Here is an 18,851-nt window from a genome sequence, read left to right as displayed (position 1 = left end):
TGATGATGCTTTCTTTCTAACTTGTCTCTGTAGGGTAGCAGTTGCTCAGGTCTCTCCCCGTGTCACCCTCTCCTAGTCTACCAGGCGACGAGTGGTTTAGCTCCAGCACATGCTTCCCACCATGAAGATCTGCCTCCGACCCAGAATAACAAACCAGCTGATCATAGTTTAAAGTTAGAAACCCAAATAAGCCTACTTCCCCGAAGTTGTTTTCTTGAGTATTTTGTTCTGGGAAAAAAAATAATAAATCAACCACCCTAACACAGATGGACCCCTAGGGGAATGCTTTAAATCTCAACCATTAGCTTGAGTCTAGGGATAACTTTTAACCACAGAACAGTCTGCAATCCACAGGCATCCTGGGCTCTGCAGGGTCCAGAGTTTTGCCCATTCAGAGCTCTCAGCAAGCCCACAGCACCAGCCTATAAGGGACCCAACCCTCCACAGTACCACCACACACACTAAGGCACATTTTCTGGGTAAAAGCTTTCTCAGCCAACTACAGCTTTCTTTTGATTACCTTTATCTGTATGCTGTTTATGCTCCGTTACTTTAAGCTTTCTTCTTTTCACTCTGGATCTCCAACTTATCTTTAGGGTATGGAGCCTGATACTTTGAAATCAAACAGATGTGTTTTTTTCTTATGGTGGGTGGAAATGTAGTTTTTTTTAATGCTAAAGATAAATTCTAACAGCTTTAATTGCTTGAGGGAGATGAAGTGTGAAATTTTATATGTGGCAAAGCAAGGAAGAGATCTAAGAGGCGGCTAGTGTCTTACACTCCTCACTCTGAGGCTGACATGGACAAACCACTTTTCTCTTATCGACTGCCCAAGATGAATCAGGATTCCCTGTTCCTCCTAAACACTGCCATCTTGGCTGCTTGCCCAGGATTTCCTGGCAATCTTCACTTTCTCATTGTTTAATTGTTTCTAGAACTTTCATGGTAAAAATAATTTAGTTAATGTATGGGAACAACGGTGATGGTTTATATTGTTGACAAAGCATAGCCATTACTCAGTTTTAGTGAGGTATTTAATGTTAAATGTGTTCAGATGAGAGCGTCTGGCTCCTCTGCTCCCTCTGGGCCAATGTCAGTCTTCCACAGGTAGAGGAAAGCTTGCAAAGAATACTAGGTAGGTTTCTTTGTGAATGTGTTACCTCACTCAGGATGATGCCCTCCAGGTCCATCCATTTGGCTAGGAATTTCATAAATTCATTCTTTTTAATAGCTGAGTAGTACTCCATTGTGTAGATGTACCACATTTTCTGTATCCATTCCTCTGTTGAGGGGCATCTAGGTTCTTTCCAGCTTCTGGCTATTATAAATAAGGCTGCTATGAACATAGTGGAGCATGTGTCCTTCTTACCAGTTGGGGCATCTTCTGGATATATGCCCAGGAGAGGTATTGCTGGATCCTCCGGTAGTACTATGTCCAGTTTTCTGAGGAACCGCCAGACTGATTTCCAGAGTGGTTGTACAAGCCTGCACTCCCACCAACAATGGAGGAGTGTTCCTCTTTCTCCACATCCTCGCCAGCATCTGCTGTCACCTGAATTTTTGATCTTAGCCATTCTGACTGGTGTGAGGTGGAATCTCAGGGTTGTTTTGATTTGCATTTCCCTGATGATTAAGGATGTTGAACATTTTTTCAAGTGCTTCTCTGCCATTCGGTATTCCTCAGGTGAGAATTCTTTGTTCAGTTCTGAGCCCAATATGTATTCACTGATAAGTGGATATTAGCCCCAAACCTAGGATACCCAAGATATAAGATATAATTTGCTAAACACATGAAACTCAAGAAGAATGAAGACTGAAGTGTGGACACTATGCCCCTCCTTAGATTTGGGAACAAAACACCCATGGAAGGAGTTACAGAGACGGAGTTTGGAGCTGAGATGAAAGGATGGACCATGTAGAGACTGCCATATCCAGGGATCCACCCCATAATCAGCATCCAAACGCTGACACCATTGCATACACTAGCAAGATTTTATTGAAAGGACGCAGATGTAGCTGTCTCTTGTGAGACTATGCCGGGGCCCAGCAAACACAGAAGTGGATGCTCACAGTCAGCTAATGGATGGATCATAGGGCTCCCAATGGAGGAGCTAGAGAAAGTAGCCAAGGAGCTAAAGGGATCTGCAACCCTATAGGTGGAACAACATTATGAGCTAACCAGTACCCCGGAGCTCTTGACTCTAGCTGCATATATATCAAAAGATGGCCTAGTCGGCCATCACTGGAAAGAGAGGCCCATTGGACTTGCAAACTTTATATGTCCCAGTACAGGGGAACACCAGGGCCAAAAAGGGGGAGTGGGTGGGCAGGGGAGTGGGGGTGGGTGGATATGGGGGACTTTTGGTATAGCATTGGAAATGTAAATGAGTTAAATACCTAATAAAAAATGGAAAAAAAAAAAGAATACTAGGTAGGGTCAGAGAGGTCTGGTTTCTTTGCAGGTATGAGGGAAGAGGTCACAACAGGAGGAAAAGGTTGCACAACACAAGGTTTGTCTTCAAGTCACATGATTGTGTGATGAGTTTCCTATTACTGAAAGCAACATATGCATCATTTAGTATCAAAGAGCAACACCCTGCATCTGAGGTAGGAAGTCCAGAGGACCCAATTACTCCTTCGTGAGCTGCCAAACTCACCCAGTATCTTGTTGGGCAAACTCCAATGATAAATACCCCATCTCAAGGTCAAAATCCAGCAGCTCTGTTCTGAAATGTGCTCCAATCCTCTTTTTCTCAAGTCTAGAAAGCTGAGCTCTAGATCTCAGTATCAGGCCCATCACATCTGACACTGCAGAGACTTGCAGGAGCTAAGACTCCTGTTTGCAAGAAGCTTTTACTTTTAGTATGAACTTACTCATTATGGCCGAGAGAATTGCAGCCTCTTTGGAAACAGTTTGACATTTTTTTTTTACATACAAACTGAAATGTGTAGTTGGATGTGGTGATGTATACCTGTAATCCTAACCCTGAGAGATAGAGGCAAGAGGATCAATAGTTTGAGAACAGCCTTCACTGCATAGAACATTCAAAGCCAGCTCAAGCCTCAAAAACAAAAATAAATTTAACGTGCAGTTACTATATTAATGCGTAAAGTTATACCCACTTGTTTATCTAAGAGGAATGAAAATGGAGGTTTATATTAAAATCTATATGTAAAGGGGCTTTAAAGATGGCTCTGAGGTTAAGAAACTTGTTCTTCTTATAGAAGACCCAAATTTAGTTCCCCCATATATGATGTTTTACAATCACCTGAAATAGAGATTTCAGGTTTCTTTGGAGACTCAGTTCTGTCACGTGATATTTTCTGAAAACTGTTTTATGAGAGGATGTTTTTGCAGATACATGGGAGGATGTTTTGTTAAGAGCAGACGTGGGGATTTTCTGGAAGCAGCCTGGAAAAGAGGCATGTGATATTTTGCTAAAGTGGATGTTTGAGAGAACAGGTGATATTTGGGAAGGGTATTAATATAGCCCAACAGACAATGTGGGATGCTGAATGGTATTGGTTTGCCTTACCATTCTTTACTGGATATCATTGAGCTTTGCTGATGCTGCTCTTCACTGATGAAGCTGGGTGGTATTGGTATGCCTTACCATCTTTGTTGGTTATCTTCGTGAGTTCATAGGGAGAAACACACCAAAAAATAAGTTCTGGTGATGTTCTATCAGTTTCTTGACACTTCTGAGGATTCAGGCTGATTTGCAGAGGCTTGTGGTTTCTTCTGGATCAGCCTTCCATTGCTGATTCTGCTTTATCTGTGAACGTTGTTGTTTTTAAGTCCTGCTGATTTGTTAACAGTGTGGTGTTTGCAAGTGGATTGAGCTGCCACTGCTGACTTATGCAATCTGAGCTGCTGATATCCTGACAATACAGATTGGATTTACCCCAAAGAACTATTTCTAAACAGCTCCACATCCTCCTTTGCTCTATTAAACTTTCCTTTCCACTACCTCTGGTGAGTGGTGGGCTAGAAGGGATATTATAGCACTTAGAAACCCTTATTAAAAGTAGGTTTTGAAAGATCTAAACCTGCAATCACCAGTAACTCTAGTTCCAGGGGATTATCAAAGGGAGATGCTCTCTTCTGACTTTTATGGGTACTGATGCACATGGTACACACAAACACAAACACAGGCAAACACTCAAACTGATAAAATAAAAATAAGTCATTCTAGAGAGATGACTTACAGTTAAGAACACTGGTTATTCTTCCAGAGGAGCAAAGTTTGCATTGCAGCATACTTTACAATGTTTGCAACTCCAGTTTTAGGGCATCTGATATTTTGTTACAGATTCTAAGGGCATTGCATGCACATGGTACACAGCTACATATGCAGACAAAACACTTTATACGAATAAAATAAAGGGGAAAATAACTTTTAAATGAATCTATGTATGAATGTTGGAAAGCTAGAATCAACTGGAATACTCTGTAGCTGAAAAATGATAAGCAACTAAGAAAACACACACATGGTGGAATGCAATTTAAGACATAAAAAGGAGTGACATCTTACACATATAGTCACAAAACTGAAGTTGAGATAGATTTTACTCTCTAGTGGAGCCAGTCTCCAAAGTTACATAAGGCAGAATTCCATTCACATAATGATCAGCAAAGAAAAATAAAGGATGACAAATAGAGCACATATAGATAGTAAACTATAGGTTCATTGAGGTGCCATCTCACATCCTCTGAGCAAGGATGGCTGTCATACTTTGGGTATGGTATGAGTGGGTGCCTAACATGCATACTCTAGAGGCTCATCCTTAGGGTGGCAATGTGAAGACAGAGGAGAGCTTTAAAGAGATGGGACTTAGTGAAAGCTAATTAGGTACTGGGATATTAATCTCAATGGAAGTAATGTCTGGGCCTGGGATGTGATACTCACCTTTAACCCTAGCACTCAAGAGGCAAAGACAAGAGGATCTTTGATGCCAAGCTAGTCTACATAGTAAATTCCAGGTCAGCCAGGTTACATAGTGAGACTCTATCTCTAAAATAAAAAAAAAAAGTAATATGACTTCTTTTATTTAAAGCTTGAAATACAATTTATTTAAATTGGCCCAATTGGTTCAATAGTTGGAATAGGACAAAGAGACAATTATATAACAATCATTGTCACAAAGTGACATTATATCTTCAAAAAATAAAAAACAACAATAAAATTCTTGCACTAATAGTATCACTGGTTGGTGGACACATCATGTATAATTCATTATATATAATTTACCAATCATCTATCCACATCATCTGCCATCCATTGTCATCTGTTACCTATCATCTACCAACCATCTAACATGAATCCAAATTTTTAATTTATTTTTACAGATAAATGGTTTATTTCAGTTTCATAATTCTAGATTCAGGATGAGGAAGCCAAGGCAGCAGGAGCTTGAAGCCACTGATCTCATTGCTCCCACATCAGAAAGCAGAGGGCAATGAATTAATGTGTGCTCAGCTCATTTTCCCTTGTGATTCTGTTCAGGACACCAAGTCTCTCACAGGAGGCTGGACTTCAGTCAACATAATCAAGATAGTCCCTCACAGATATTCTCAGAGTCCTGTTTTCAAGGTCACTCTAGATTGTGTTGACAATTAACTCTTAAAATCACAGTCCTACTTTATTAAAACTATATATTCTAACTGTGTGTTAGTGGTGCCAGGAATTGATCTGGGGCCTTGTGTATGTTAGGCGCACTATGCTATCCCTCAACCCTTCAAGAATGTGTCCACCTGGTTAAACCGTAGAAAGGAAACATACTGTTGTGTTAAGACTTGTTAGTACTGGTAATATCATGGATTTTCTAAATTGTTTTTTGCTTATCTGTATTTCCTAATTCTGTATAATTAACATGAGCTATTTTGTAATTTAAGTTTTTTTTTCTTAATACAAAAACTAAATGTTTATCTTTCTCTCACTCTCTGGACTGAGGCCATCCTTAGCACAGCTGGAGCATTTGTGGGCTAGAGTCACATTCTGGACCCTGGGAACAACTTCTTAGACCTGACTATGACGCACCTGCGTGTAAGGATCCACAGTCCACACTTACTTCAGTAACACTCTGACTTACCATGTCCCTGAATGTCCCTGTATCCACCTGATCCTGTGACAAATTATCCTGGATCACCATTTAGACAATAACCACTTTGATCCCACAGCCACTAAAAGAGTCCAGGCTTTACCCAATCATCCTGAGTGATGCCTCCTATTGGCTGGCTGGGCTTTCTGCACAGATACTTTCATTTCAGTACCACCTTTCAAAATATACCCCATTACCTTCCTTTCTTTTAACTCATCCGCTCACATCCCGCTCACTGCCCCCCTCCCTGTCACCCTCTCCCATAATCCTAACTCCCACTCCCTCCTCTTCTCTTCTGAGCAGGTAGTGGCCCTTTAGATCTCTCCCATTCTGGCACATCAAGTCAGGATGGGCTAGGCTAGGACCTTCCTCTCCCACTGAGGCCAGACAAGGCAGCCCAGCTAGAAGAACATAACCCAAGGACAAGCAACAGCTTTTGTCATAGCCCCCACTCCAGTTGTTCAGATCCATATGATGACAAAGCTGCACATCTACTACATATGTGCAGGGTAGTCTAGGTACAACCTGGGTATAGTCTTTGGTTGGTGGTTTAGTCACTGAGAGCCCCAAGGGTCCAGGTTTGTTGACTCTGTTGGTCTTTCTGTGGAGTTTCTATTCCCTTCAGGGCCTGCAATCCTTCCCCCTATTCTTCCATATGAATCCCAAGCTCCATTCACTCTTTAGCTGTGGGTATCTGCATCTGTCTGAGTCAGCTGCTGAGTGGAACCTCTCAGAGGACAGCAATGCTAGACTCCTGTTTGTACAGAGTATCATTAATATAATCAGGGATCATTTATACAGTGCTTGCTCATGAAAGGGTGTCAAGTTTCAGCAGTTATTGGTTGGCCATTCCCTCAGTCTCTGCTCCATCCACTGTCTTTGCATTTCTTGTAAACAGGATAAATTTGGGGTGGAAAGTTTTATGGGTAGAATGGTGTTCCTATTGCTCTATGGGGAGGGAGGGGTTTTCATGCCTGGTTACAAGATTTGGCCATTATCTCCAATCTCCTTATTTCCAATGCTGTGAGTCGCAGCTAAGGTTACCCCCATTGATTCTTGGGCTCCTCCCTTACCCCAGGTCTCTGTCACATCCTGGAGATGTCTCCCAACCTCTGCATCCCTACCAGTTGCAGATTTCCATTCATTCTCATAGCCATCGGCCAATCTTTCCACACATCTGATCCTGACCCCCCTCCATTCCACTCCTCATCCCTTCTCCCACCCAGTTCCCCACCTGCATCTTATGACAATTATATTCCTCCTTCTAAATGAACTTCAAGCATCCTTGCTTGTGCCTTCCTTCTTGATTAGCCTCTTTGGTCTGTGGAGTGCAGCATGGGTGTCCTGTATTTTATGACAAATATCTACTTATAAGTGAGCACATACCATGCATGTCCTTTTGGGCCTGGGTTACCTTACTCAGGTAAGATCCACCCATTTACCTGCAAAATTCATGATGTCTTTGTTTTTAATAGCCAAATAGTACTCCATTGAATAGATGTACCACATTTATTCTATTCATTCTTTTAGCTGAGGGACATCTAGGTTACTTACAGTTTCTGGCTATTATGGATAAAGCTGGTATGAAAATAGTTGAGGAAGTGTCTTTGTGGGATGTTGGAGCATCTTTTGGGTATATGGCCCAGAGTAGTCTAGCTAGGTCTTGAGGTAAAAGGATTTTCAGTTTTCTGAGAAACCACTAAATTGATTTCCAAAGTGGCTGTACAAGTTTGCACTTCCACCAGCAATGGAGGAGTGTTCCCTTTGCTTCACATCCTTGCCAGAATGCACTGTCTCTAGAGTTTTTTATCTTAGCTATTCTGATGGATGTAAGGTGGAGTTGTTTGGATTTGTAGTTCTCTGGTAACTAAGGACTTTGAAGATTTCTGTAAGTGCTTCTTGGCCATTTGAGATTCCTCTGTTGAAAATTCTCTGTTTAGCTCTGTATCTCATTTTTAAATTAGGTTATTTGAGTTGTGAGTGTCTAACTTCTTGGGTTCTTTATAAATTTTGGATATTAACCCCTGATAGATGTAGAGTTGGTTAAAATCACCTCCCAATATGTAGGCTGCCATTTAGTCCTATTGGCAGTGTCCTTTGCCTTACAGAGCTTTTCAGTTTCATGAGGTCCCATTTATCAATTGTTGATCTTTGAGCTTGAGTCATTGGTGTTCTGTTCAAGAAATCGTCTCCTGTACATTTGAACTGTTTCCCACTTTCTCTTTTATTAGATTTATGTATCTGGTTTTAGGTTGAAGTCCTTGATGCACTTGGACTTTTGTGCAAAGTGATAATTATGGATCCATCTTCCTTATTCTACTTGTAGACATCCAGTTAGACCACCACCATTTGTTGAAGATGCTTTCTTTTTTCCAGTGTACAGTTTTGGCTTCTTTGTCAAAAAACAAATGTCCATAGGTACATGGGTTTATTTCTGGGTCTCTGACTCTATTCCATTGATCAACATGTCTGTTTCTGTACAAATACCATGCAGTTTTTATCACTATTGCTCTGTAGCACAGCTTAAAGTCAAGGATGGTAATTCCCCCTGAAGTTCTTTTACTGCTTGGGATTGTTTTGGCTATCTCAGGCTTTTGTTGTTTCATATAAAGTAGAGCATTGTTCTTTGAAGGTCTATAAAAGCTGTGTTGAAATTTTGATGGAGATTGCATTAAATATATTGATAGCTTTTGGTAAGATGGACATTTTCACTATGTTAACCCTGCTTTTCCATGAGCATGGGAGAACTTTCCATCTTCTGATATCTTCTTCAATTTCTTTCTTCGGGAATTCAAATTCTTCCTGTTGTGCAGATCTTGCACTTGCTTGAGTAGAGTTACACCAGGATATTTTATATTATTCATGACTATTATAAAGGATATTGCTTCCCTAATTTCTTTATTGGCCCTTTTATCATTTTTATAAAGGACAGTGACTGATTTCTTTTTTTAGTTAATTTTGTGTCCAGTCACTTTGCTGAAGGCGACTATCAGCTGTAGTTCTCTAGTAGAATTTTGGGGGGTGCTTATATATATTATCATACCATCCACAAATAGTGAGACTTTGATTTCTTCCTTCCCAATTTTTATACTCTTGATCTCCTTTAGTCATCTTATTGCTCTGGCTAGAAATTCAGTTACTATATGAAATAGATAGCAAGAGAGTGGGCAGCCCTATCTTATCTCTGATTTCAGTGAAATTTCTTTAAGTTTCTCTCCTTCTAATTTGATGTTAGCTATTGGCTTGCTGCATATTGCTTTGATTATATTTAGGTATGTGCTTTGTATCCCTGATCTATCTAATACTTTTAATATGAAAGGGTGTCGAATTTTGTCAAAGGTTTTTTTCAGCATCTAATGAGATAACCATGTGATTTTTTTCTTTCAGTCTGTATATATGGTTGATTACATTGATGGATTTTCTTTTTTTTTAAAATATTTTTATTAGGTATTTTCCTCATTTTCATTTCCAATGCTATCCCAAAAGTCCACCATACCTTCTCCCCCACTCCCCTACCCACCCACTCCCCCTTTTTGGCCCTGGCGTTCCCCTGTACTGGGGCATATAAAATTTCAAGGGCAATGGGCCTCTCTTTCCAGTGATGGCTGACTAGGCCATCTTTTGATACATACTCAGCTAGAGTCAAGAGCTCCGGGGTACTGGTTAGTTCATAATGTTGTTCCACTCTTACACGCGTTCTCGCGACCGGCCAGGAAGAACGCAACAAACCGGAATCTTCTGCGGCAAAAGCTTTATTGCTTACATCTTCAGGAGCCAGAGAGCCAGAGGAAGAGAGAGCAAGAAAGCAAGAAAAAGAACAAGAACAAGAACAAGAAAGCAAGAGAGAGAAAAAGCAAGAACAAGAGAGAGAACAAGAACAAGAAAGCAAGAGAGAGAGAGAGAATGGCAAAACCCCGTCCCTTTTAAGGAGAATTATCCTCCGCCTAGGACGTATTACTCCCTGATTGGCTGCAGCCCATCGGCCCAGTTGTCATCACGAGAAAGGCAGAACACATGGCGGGAAAACTGCCCCTGCACGTGTGCAGATTATGTTTACCACTTAGAACACAGCTGTCAGCGCCATCTTATAATGGCAAATGTGAGGGCGGCTCCCAACATCTCCCCCTTTTCTTTTAATAAGAGCAATAGGCCACCCATATTAATGAGAGTGGAGATAGAGGTCAAATCCCCAGTGTGCAGGTAAAGGAGCCATGTACAGGATTAGCTCTTAGGCTCACAGGCTTTTACCCAGAGCAACCCTGACCTGCTCCCGTGTCGTTTTTCCTGGGGGAAGGGAACTAGGACACTGAACCTTCATGAAAGATGACATGCCTCCCTAGAATAGGCTCATATATGCCGCAGAGCCCTTCTACTGCAGTGCTTAGCCATGCAACTCTCTTGGGCTGCTGAAGCACATTCACTCTATCCCGTGCAATGAGACTAGCCTCGTGGGGTGCAAGAGCTGAATGGCCAGCGACCTATTGCTTAAGCATAGATAACCATATATCAGGGGAAGCACCATGTTCTAGAGCTGCAAGTGCCTGGGCAATAACCACCTTGTCTCTCCTAGTTTGGGCCTTAAGCTTACAGACCAACCAAAGAAGCAACACTAATCCACAGCAAAGTATATCTCCAAATAATCCCACCCATACCCATTCTTTAAAGAAGGAAAATGCTGAGGAGATCCAATTGGGTAATCCTTTGATCAGGGACAGGTCCAAGCGCGTGGAGTTGACCTGAATAATGGCAAGTCTCAATTCCCGAAGGGTCTGTTCAAATTCAGCCGTCCAATTTTGTAACATATACTGAGAAAGACTTTTTGACAAATTAGCTGCCCTAGTAAATTTTTCATACTGAATGGAAGTAACGCATAATGAGAGGTCCCCCAAGCTCCCGACAAACCCTAAGCCAGTTTTGTAAACCTTTGTTCTTTCTTGGGGCTATGGCCGCTCTGCATTCCTGCGTGGCTTGCTCATAAATAAGCTATTCTACCAGAGGTGTGGCTTGCTCTGAATCTCCAAAAATATGCTCTGCTGCCTCTGTCATTCTGGCCACAAAATCTGAGAATGACTCCTGAGGTCTCTGGACGATCTTTGTTAGTTGTCTAGTGGCTTCACCTGCTTGGGAGAGCGCCTTCCAGGCCCTAATAGCCTTTTCATCTGATTCAGAACTATTAAGAACTGGCTCCTTGAGCTCATCTAGTGATGAGTATAGGCTCCTTCTCCTAGAGACCTCCGCTAATTGATCTTTTTTCTTTTCTTTTTTCTTTTCCTTCCTTCTAATCTCTCCCCAGGTATTCTTACCTGACCTAAACTTTTCCTCGGGTTCAAGACCCGTGGAAAGGCCTGTATACTTATTTTGTGCGCCATATTTCCTCTTTGCTCCTACTCTCTCTCCCCGCTTTACTTCTGATAGATTGCCCTGAATTTCATCCAGAATTTTCAGCCCTGCCTTAACCACTTGATAACATGTGAAAAGGAACAAAAAGGCTCCTAACACTAGAGAAAGTTCAAGGCCAAACATACCTTGTAAAGCTATTTCCCACTTTACTTCTGATAGACTGTCTTGAATTTCGTTAGAAAGTTCAAGGCCAGACTTACCTTGTAAAGCTATTTCCCACTTTACTTCTGATAGACTGTCTTGAATTTCGTTAGAAAGTTCAAGACCAGACTTACCTTGTAAAGCTATACTTACGAGTACCCTGTTCCCCAGCTGAAGAGTTCTGAATTCACGCAGTTGAATCCTTCTCAACAGTCTGTTTTACGGGAACACATCATTACCACCGTTCCCCAGCTGAAGAGTTCTGAATCCACGCAGTTGAATCCTTCTCAACAGTCTGTGTTGCGGGAACACTTTATTACCACCGTTCCCCAGCTGAAGAGTTCTGAATCCAGGCTGGATCCTTCTCAACAGTCTGTTTTACTGGAACACTTCATTACCATGACCCGCAGTTCTGGTTCCGGAATGAGGGATCTTCCTTGCGCCTGTGATGGTAACCGTCCCAGGTTTTCTCGTCCCGGGATTTCTCGTCCCAGGTCTTCTCGTCCCAGGTTTTCTCGTCCCGGGTCTTCTTGTCCCAGGTCTTCTTGTCCCGGGTCTTCTCGTCCCGGGTTTTCTCGTCTCGGGTCTCAGCACCAACTCTTACACGCGTTCTCGCGACCGGCCAGGAAGAACGCAACAAACCGGAATCTTCTGCGGCAAAAGCTTTATTGCTTACATCTTCAGGAGCCAGAGAGCCAGAGGAAGAGAGAGCAAGAAAGCAAGAAAAAGAACAAGAACAAGAACAAGAAAGCAAGAGAGAGAAAAAGCAAGAACAAGAGAGAGAACAAGAACAAGAAAGCAAGAGAGAGAGAGAGAATGGCAAAACCCCGTCCCTTTTAAGGAGAATTATCCTCCGCCTAGGACGTATTACTCCCTGATTGGCTGCAGCCCATCGGCCCAGTTGTCATCACGAGAAAGGCAGAGCACATGGCGGGAAAACTGCCCCTGCACGTGTGCAGATTATGTTTACCACTTAGAACACAGCTGTCAGCGCCATCTTATAATGGCAAATGTGAGGGCGGCTCCCAACATTCCACCTATAGGGTTGCAGATCCCTTTAGCTCCTTGGGTACTTTCTCTAGCTCCTCCATTGGGGGTCCTGTGATCCATCCAATAGCTGACTGTGAGCATCCACTTCTGTGTTTGCTAGGTCCCGGCATAGTCTCACAAGAGACAGCACTATCTGGGTCCTTTCAGCAAAATCTTGCTAGTGTATGCAATGGTGTCAGCATTTGGAAGCTGATTATGGGATGGATCCCCGGATATGGCAGGCTCTAGATTGTCCATCCTTTCGTCACAGCTTCAAACTTTGTCCCCGTAACTCCTTCCATGGGTGTTTTGTTCCCAATTCTAAGAAGGGGCAAAGTGTCTACACTTTGGGCTTCGTTCTTCGTGAGTTTCATGTGTTTAGCAAATTGTATCTTATATCTAGGGTATCCTAAGTTTCTGGGCTAATATCCACTTAGTGAGTACATATTGTGTGAGTTCCTTTGTGATTGGGTTACCTCACTCAGGATGATGCCCTCCAGGTCCATCCATTTGCCTAGGAATTTAATAAATTCATCCTTTTTAATAGCTGAGTATTACTCCATTGTGTGAATGTACCACATTTTTATGTACCACATTTTTTGTATCCATTCCTCTGTTGAGGGGCATCTGGGTTCTTTCCAGCTTCTGGCTATTATAAATAAGGCTGCTATGAACATAGTGGAGCATGTGTCCTTCTTACCGGTTGGGACATCCTCTGGATATATGCCCAGGAGAGGTATTGCGGATCCTCCGGTAGTACTATGTCCAATTTTCTGAGGAACCGCCAGACTGATTTCCAGAGTGGTTGTACAAGCTTGCAATCCCACCAACAATGGAGGAGTGTTCCTCTTTCTCCACATTCTCGCCAGCATCTGCTGTCACCTGAATTTTTTATCTTAGCCATTCTGACTGGTGTGAGGTGGAATCTCAGGGTTGTTTTGATTTGCATTTCTTTGATGATTAAGGATGTTGAACATTTTTTCAGGTGCTTCTCTGCCATTCGGTATTCCTCAGGTGAGAATTCTTTGTTCAGCTCTGAGCCCCATTTTTTAATGGGGTTATTTGATTTTCTGGAGTCCACCTTCTTGAGTTCTTTATATATATTGGATATTAGTCCCCTATCTGATTTGGGATAGGTAAAGATCCTTTCCCAGTCTGTTGGTTGTCTTTTGTCTTATTGACGATGTCTTTTGCCTTGCAGAAGCTTTGCAGTTTCATGTGGTCCCATTTATTGATTCTCGATCTTACAGCACAAGCCATTGCTGTTCTATTCAGGAATTTTTCCCCTGTACCCATATCTTCGAAACTTTTCCCTACTTTCTCCTCTATAAGTTTCAGTGTCTCTGGTTTTATGTGGAGTTCCTTAATCCACTTAGATTTGACCTTAGTACAAGGAGGTAGGAATGGATCAATTCGCATTCTTCTACATGATAACCTCCAGTTGTGCCAGCACCATTTGTTGAAAATGCTGTCTTTTTTCCACTGGATGGTTTTAGCTCCCTTGTCAAAGATCAAGTGACCCTGTATGCCTGGGATGAAACTTATTTGATAATGGTGGATGTTTTTGCTGTGTTCCTGGATTCAGTTAGCAAATGTTTTATTGCATACTTTTGAATCAACGTTCATTAGATAAATCTGTCTGTAGTTCTCTTTCTTTGTTGAATCTTTGTGTGCTGTAGGTATCAGGACGACTGTGACATTATAGAATGAGCCTGGCAGTATTCTGTCTGTTTCTAATTTGTGGAATAGTTTGAAGAGTAAAGCTCTTCCTAGGAAGTCTGGCAAAATTCTGCTTTAAAACCATCTGACCCTGGGCTTCTTTTGGTTGGGAGTCTTTTAATGACTGCTCATATTTCTTTAGGGGTTATTGGACTGTTTAAATAATTTACCTGATCTTGATTTAACTTTCATAATGATAATCTGCCTAGAAAATTGTCCATTTCATTAAGATTTTCCAATTTTGTGGAATATAGGCTTTTGAAGTAACACCAAATGATTCTTGGAATTCCCTCAGTGTCTGTTGTTATGTCTCCCTTTTCACTTTTGATTTTGTTTATTTGAATACTGTTTATCTTTTGGTTGGTTTAGCTAAAGGTTTGTCTATCTTGATAATTTTCTTAAAGAACCAGCTCTTACTTTCATTGATTCTTTGTATTGTTTTATTTATTTCTGATTGATTTCAGCCCTCATTTTGATTATTTTCTCCCTTCTGCTCCTCTTAGGTGTGCTTGCTTCATTTTTTTCTGAAGCTTTCAGAAAAAAATTTACTTTTAATTGCAGGCATAAGAACTTTCTAATTTTTTTATGGACCCACTTAGTGCTATGAATTTTCCTCTTAGCACTGCTTTCATTGTGTTCAATAAATTTGGGTATGTTGTGCCTTCATTTTCATTGAATTCTAGAAAGTCTTTAATTTCTTTATTTCTTCCCTGACCTAGAAATCATTGAATAGAGAGTTGTTCAACTTCCATGAGTGTGCAGGCTTTCTATTCTTTGTATTGTTGAAATTCATCTTTAATCCATGGTGGTCTGAAAAGATACAAGGAGTCATTTCAATTTTCTTGTACTTGTTGAGGCTTGCTTTGTGACTGACTATATGATAAGTTTTGGAGAAATATCCATGAGGTGCTGAGATATATGAAGTATATCTTTTTGTGTTTGGATGAAATTGTCCATAGATGTCTATTAGGCCCATTTGATTCATAATGTCTGTTAGTTTCATTATTTCTTTGTTAGGTTTTTGTCTGGATGACCTGTCAATTAGTCAAATTTGGGTGCTGAAGTCTCCCATTATTAATGTGTGAAGTTTGATGTGTGATTTAAGCTTTAGCAATGTTTCTTTTCAAATGTGGATGCCCTTGTGTTTGGGGCATAGATGTTCAGAGTTGAGATATCATCTTGGTAGATTTTTCCTTTGATGAGTATGAAGTGTCCTTCCCCACCTCTTTTGATTAATTTTGGTTGAAAGTCTATTTTATTAGATATTAGAATAGCTACTCCTTCTTCCTTCTTGATCTGTTTGCTTGGAAAACTTTTTTCTAGCCCTTTACTCTGAGGTAATATCTAGCTTTATTGCAGAGCTGTTTTTCTTCTGTGCAATAGAATGGTGGATCCTGTTTTCATATCTATTCTGTTACCGTGTGTCTTTTTATTGAGGGAATTGAGTTTTGAGTTCATTGATGTTAGGAGATATTAATGACCAGTGATTGTTAACTCCTGTTATTTTGATGGTGGCAGCAGTGGTGGTGGTGGTGGTAGTGGTGGTGTGTGCCTCCCTTGTGTTGCTCGTATTTATTGTGTTTTCTTGGATGTAGTTATCCTCCTTAGGTTGGAGTTTTCCTTCTAGCATTTTTCTGTAGGGCTAGACTTGTGGATAGATAATGTTTGAATTTGGATTTTTCTTAAATATCATGTTTTTTCCATCTCTGGTGATTAAGAGTTTTGCTGGGTATATTAGTCTAGGTTGGCACCTGTGGGTTTTTGTTTTGGTTTGGTTTGGTTTGGTTGTGGTTTTTTTTAGATTGAAATATATCTGTTTAGGCGCTTTTAGCTTGTAGAGTCTCTGTTGAGAAGACGGGTATAGTCCTAATAGATCTGCCTTTGTATGTTACCTGGCATTTTTCCCTTGCTGATTTTAATATTCTTTCTTTGTTCTGTAGACTTTGTGTCTTGATTATTATGTGCTTGGAGGATTTTCTTTTCTGCTCCAGTATAACTGGTGTGCTAGAAGCTTCTTGTAAATTTATAGGCATCTCTTTCTTTAGGGTGGGAATTTTTTTTTCTCTGATTTTTTTGATAGTAGTTTCTAGGCCTTGGAACTGTGACTCTTTACCTTCTTCTGTTCCTATTATTCTTAGGTTAGGTTTTTCCATGGTATCCCAGATTTCCTAGATGTTTTGGGACAGGAACATTTTAGCTTTGACATTTTCTTTGACTGATAAATCAGTTTCTTCTCTTGTATCGTCTATACCTAAGATCATCTTTCTCATCTACTGCATTCACTTGGTGATGTTTGCATCTGTTGGTCCTATTCTCTTCCCTGATTTTCCATCTCCAGGATTCCCTTGATTGTGTTTTCTTTATTGCTTCTAGTTTTACTTTCAGGTCTTGTGCAGTTTTATGTATTTCCTTCACTTGTTTAATTGTATTCTTCACTATATCTTTAAGGGATTTATTTGTATCCTCTTTAAAGATCTCTGCCTGCTTGATTGTTTTTTCCTGTATTTTTTAAGGGATTTATTCGTTTCCTCTTTAAAGGCCACTATCATCATTATAAGACTGATGTAAGGTTATTTTCTTGTGCTTCAGTTGTCTTAGGATACCCAGGGCCTGCTGTAGTGGGATAGTTATGCTCTGAAAGTGTTGTATTTCCCTGGCATTGGTTGATTATGTTCTTTCTAGGTCCTTTAGCCATCAAGAGCTTTGGTCCCTTGATGTTCCTGTTGTAGTAGATATTGGGAGGGGGATTTACCTCAATGATCCTGGTGTAGCAGTTTTCTGATGGTGATCCTTGGGCTGTATGATTAAGGAGCTGTAGGTCCAATGAAGGTGAGCAGAGAGGTGTTGGGAGAGTGGAGGTCTGCCTGTACTAGCAGGCTGCTCTGGACAGCTTCGAATGCCCCAGAAGACTCATCAAGTGAGGAGATGGGTGGGGGAAGGGAAGCTAATATATATTGATGAGGATAATGTAGGTCTGATGAAGGTGGGTGGAGAGATGCTGGGAGAAAGGAGGTCCCTGTTGGGTGGCAGACTGCTCAGGGCAGCTTGATGTACCTCAGAGGACTTAGTGAGCAGGGAACATGGGTGGGGGAAGGGAAGCTAACTTGTACAGTTCAGGGTCATCAGATCTAAAGTATGTGGACAGAGAGGTTGGGGTGGGGGTGGGGGAATGGACATCAAGAGCAGATAGCAGGCTGTTTAGGGCATCTTGGCAAGGCCCCAGAAGACTCAGTGAACAGGGAGGGTGGGTGGGGGAAGGGAAGCTTACCTGTATGGTTCATACTGTGCAGGTCTGATTAAGGTAGGCAGAGATGTGGGGGAATTATGCAGTGTAAAATTACTTCTAAGAGAGCCCTATCATTGCTCATGAAAGTGGATTGTTACTCAAACAACAACAACAACATTGAGAATAAAAAGTTGAGGGGAAAAAGTTGAACAATATTGATATAAGTTACTGTAGTCATGGTGGAAACAAAGTTTGAATATTCCTTGACATGTTTTTATCTAAAAATAAGTGTAACTTAAAATGCAGCTGTACCACCTCTGGGTATATAACTAAAGAAGTCAGTGTACCATAGAGATGCCCTATATCCATGTAACCAGGACATGGAATTAGCCTTGACATTCACCAACAGACTTTTAAATGTCTCCTTTTTATGCCCAGTGAAGCCTCTCTCAGTCATAAATAATAAGGAAAAAATTACAGCATGTCATTTGCAAGAGAATGGTTGGAACTGGTGCTTATTATTTTTAACCAAAATTAGTCAGAAACGTACAGGCAAATATGACACTTTCTCTCTTATACCTAGAAACAAACAAACAAAAAAGTTTGGAAATAGCTGTTGGGTTCCTAGAAATGGGAAGGTGGTCCAGAGAAAAGGAAGAGGAAAGAGAGGGTTGGAGGTTTGCATAGACAATCATGGAAATATCTCATGCAATCTGTTCATTTGACCAATTAATAAATACTGAATAAATATAACTTATAAAAGAGTTAGCATGACCCATGATTTCTCTCACTTTGTGTGTCATCCTTGTAGTCTTGTGTGCACGAATTCCCACCACTACAATACTGTCTGCCCCAGGGCCTCATTAGAGCCAAGCAGATGTCAATGCCATGCTCTTGAAGTCCAATTACTATGAACTAAGTAAACCTCTTTCCTTTATAAACTACTCACCTTCGGGCATTTTGTTACAGCCACAAAAGTTAAACAAATACAGTGACCTATTTAGCAGATTACATTAGTATAATTAAGCTATCATTTGCAAAAAAAAAAATTAAGAGCATTAAAGCTATATCTATCTCTCTATATATTTATTTATTAAATTATGGAATTGGTTACATATTTTAATAAATGAAACTATGAAAATAAAGCATGTAGAGAAATTTTAGCTATGATTAATGTAGGTATTCTAAATGTAGCATCAAAAGTAGCGATAACTACACGTCTTTGAAACAATTT

This window comes from Mus musculus, chromosome 7 (assembly GCF_000001635.26).
Source record: "Mus musculus strain C57BL/6J chromosome 7, GRCm38.p6 C57BL/6J".
NCBI classification, from domain to species: domain Eukaryota; kingdom Metazoa; phylum Chordata; class Mammalia; order Rodentia; family Muridae; genus Mus; species Mus musculus.
Note: the sequence above shows the minus strand (reverse complement) of the source record.